Here is a 3765-nt window from a genome sequence, read left to right as displayed (position 1 = left end):
TAACTTAAATTATTCATTTGCAAGAGTCAGAAAACATACATATCATTCACATCCACATTTATGAACGTATTCCTAAATATTTTTTATACAACTTTAACATTCCACAGGAATCTTTAGAGTGATCATCTAATTTGTATCTAAATTAAAAACATGTTTTTTTTTACTGCATAAAAGTGTATTTTTATTGAGAAATAATCAACTATTTGCTTGGAGAACGTGTTCCTTCAAAAGAGGGATTTCATTAACATACTAAAACTAAGATTGGCGGGAAGATTTAATACACACTGAAGTAATTTCAAATGCAAATGAAAATAGCTTTCGAGATTCAGCATTTTACATTAAGTTGGTTATTTCAGGTTCAGGTATGATTTATAATTACTATACTGTCCTAATTTGTCCACCACTTTTAGCAAAAAATACCATGAAAATAACTCTTGGGAAAAGCATTTATAAAGTGCAAGTAGAAAATAATATTCGATCATTTCCATTTCACCGAGAAAAAGACATGTGTATAGGCTACCATTGGCCATGTCGTTTTCAAGTCATTATTGTCATGTATTTATATATTAGTTATTTTCAGTGTTAGATATCTATGGAAATTGTGTGTTGAGGATGAAAATATATTTCTTGAACATCATTTCAGATTGAATTGGGGTTGAGACAATTCCAATACAAATTCAGTCTATTCAGCAGATTAATTACAATTCAATACAATAATAAAAAATAAAAAAATTGCGCATTTTTCCCCTTCCTGAATTATATTTCAATTGAATTCATGAATTTATAAGTTTATTAAATATTCTGACAACCTTAACCCAGAGTAAAGAATTAGTCATTTATACGGTCTCTATATCCATAGTATGCCCTGTCGGTATGGTTCACCATGGAGACAAATGTCATAACCAAACAGGGACACAGTCAGATACCTAGCTACTGGTCAGTCTGCTGGACGGTTTCCTTGGCCAGGTCCCCTGCAGCTATCTGTCCTCTGGATCGCGCTGCATCAGGCTCACACCATCACGGCACCTATCTACCGTTCACGCATCATTCGGCCACTCCCCTTGCATTCCTAATAGTTGTGTCTCTCGGAGCAGAGCGGTCTGTGCTACCCAGTCCTCTGCTCTACGACACCGTCCGACTCATCTGGTGCACCGTGTGTGTGTCTATCCTCTCGTTGAGGCCATAACAATACACACTGAGTTCATACTGATGCCCAACAACACAATGCCTGGGTTGGGACAGAATGCAGCGCTTTACATTGACTTGCCCTTTGACATGTACTTTCTGAGCCTTTACTTAGTAAACTGCTAAATGGGCATTTGAAATTATTTAAATATGAGGAAACTGATATCCAATAGAACCCCAGTCACCTGGAAAGCCCCCCCCCATCTCTCCCCCACAGCATTACCTTTTACTGAGAAACCACTCTACCCCCCATCTCTCCCCACAGCATTACCTTTTACTGAGAAACCACTCTACCCCCCATCTCTCCCCCACAGCATTACCTTTTACTGAGAAACCACTCTACCCCCATCTTTCCCCACAGCATGACCTTTTACTGAGAAACCACTCTACCCCATCTTTCCCCACAGCATTACCTTTTACTGACCTTTTAGAGAAACCACTCTACCCCCATCTCTCCCCCACAGCATTACCTTTTACTGAGAAACCACTCTACCCCCATCTTTCCCCACAGCATGACCTTTTACTGAGAAACCACTCTACCCCATATCTCCCCCACAGCATTACCTTTTACTGAGAAACCACTCTACCCCCCATCTCTCCCCACAGCATTACCTTTTACTGAGAAACCACTCTACCCCCCCATCTCTCCCCACAGCATGACCTTTTACTGAGAAACCACTCTACACCCCATCTCTCCCCACAGCATTACCTTTTACTGAGAAACCACTCTACCCCCATCTCTCCCCACAGCATTACCTTTTACTGAGAAACCACTCTACCCCCCATCTCTCCCCACAGCATGACCTTTTACTGAGAAACCACTCTACATTGCCCATCTCTCCCCACAGCATTACCTTTTACTGAGAAACCACTCTACCCCCACATCTCTCCCCCACAGCATGACCTTTTACTGAGAAACCACTCTACCCCCCATCTCTCCCCCACAGCATTACCTTTTACTGAGAAACCACTCTACCCCCCACATCTCTCCCCCACAGCATGACCTTTTACTGAGAAACCACTCTACCCCCCATCTCTCCCCACAGCATTACCTTTTACTGAGAAACCACTCTACCCCCCATCTCTCCCCACAGCATTACCTTTTACTGAGAAACCACTCTACCCCCACATCTCTCCCCCACAGCATGACCTTTTACTGAGAAACCACTCTACCCCCCATCTCCACTCCCCCCCCACAGCATGACCTTTTACTGAGAAACCACTCTACCCCCCATCTCTCCCCACAGCATTACCTTTTACTGAGAAACCACTCTACCCCCCCATCCCTTTCCTCCCTCAATTCAATTCAAGTGCTTTATTGGTATGGGAAACATTAACATTGCCAAAGCAAGTGAAGTAGATAAACAAAAGTGAAATAAACAATAAAAGTTCAGTAAACATTACACTCACAGAAGTTCCAAAACGAATAAAGACATTACAAATGTCATTATGTATATGCACACATTCATTGTCCCCCACAGCATTACTGTTTAGAGAGTAACCACTCTGTCCCCCACAACATTACTGTTTACAGAGTAACCACTCTGTCCCCCACAGCATTACTGTTAACAGGATAACCACTCTGTCCCCCCATCCCTCCCCTTCCTCTCTGTCCCCCACAGCATTACTGTTTACAGAGCAACCACTCTGTCCTCCCTCCCTCCCCTCCCTCTCTCTCTGTCCCCCACAGCATTACTGTTAACAGGATAACCACTCTGTCCCCCACAGCATCACTGTTAACAGGATAACCACTCTGTCCCCCACAGCATTACTGTTAACAGAGCAACCACTCTGTCCCCCACAGCATTACTGTTAACAGGATCCCACCTCTCTCTGTCCCCCACAACATTACTGTTAACAGGATAACCACTCTGTCCCCCACAGCATTACTGTTAACAGGATAACCACTCTGTCCCCCACAGCATTACTGTTAACAGGATAACCACTCTGTCCCCCACAGCATTACTGTTAACAGGATAACCACTCTGTCCCCCACAGCATTACTGTTTACAGAGTAACCACTCTGTCCCCCCATCCCTCCCCTCCCTCTCTGTCCCCCACAGCATTACTGTTTACAGAGTAACCACTCTGTCCCCCACAGCATTACTGTTTACAGAGTAACCACTCTGTCCCCCACAGCATTACTGTTTACAGAGTAACCACTCTGTCCCCCCATCCATCCCCTTCCTCTCTGTCCCCCACAACATTACTGTTAACAGAGTAACCACTCTGTCCCCCCATCCCTCCCCTTCCTCTCTGTCCCCCACAACATTGCTGTTTACAGAGTAACCTCTCTGTCCCCCACAGCATTACTGTTTACAGAGTAACCACTCTGTCCCCCTCCCTCCCCTCCCTCTCTGCCCCCCATCCCTCCCCTGGCTGCTCTTTTCCTCACTTCCCCGTCTAATCTCTTTAATTACATCTGCTGTCGTGGCCTGCCACGGTCCCATTGTCTTCCCCTGTGCCTGGTGCTTTGTGAGGGCAGACCCCTGTCCGTCTCCCCCCACCTCCCCTGTGCCTGGTGCTTTGTGAGGGCAGACCCCTGTCCATCTCCCCCTTCTTGGCTGCTTTGTGCTCCCC

The sequence above is a fragment of the Oncorhynchus masou genome, unplaced genomic scaffold, assembly GCF_036934945.1.
Source record: "Oncorhynchus masou masou isolate Uvic2021 unplaced genomic scaffold, UVic_Omas_1.1 unplaced_scaffold_1152, whole genome shotgun sequence".
NCBI classification, from domain to species: domain Eukaryota; kingdom Metazoa; phylum Chordata; class Actinopteri; order Salmoniformes; family Salmonidae; genus Oncorhynchus; species Oncorhynchus masou.
Note: the sequence above shows the minus strand (reverse complement) of the source record.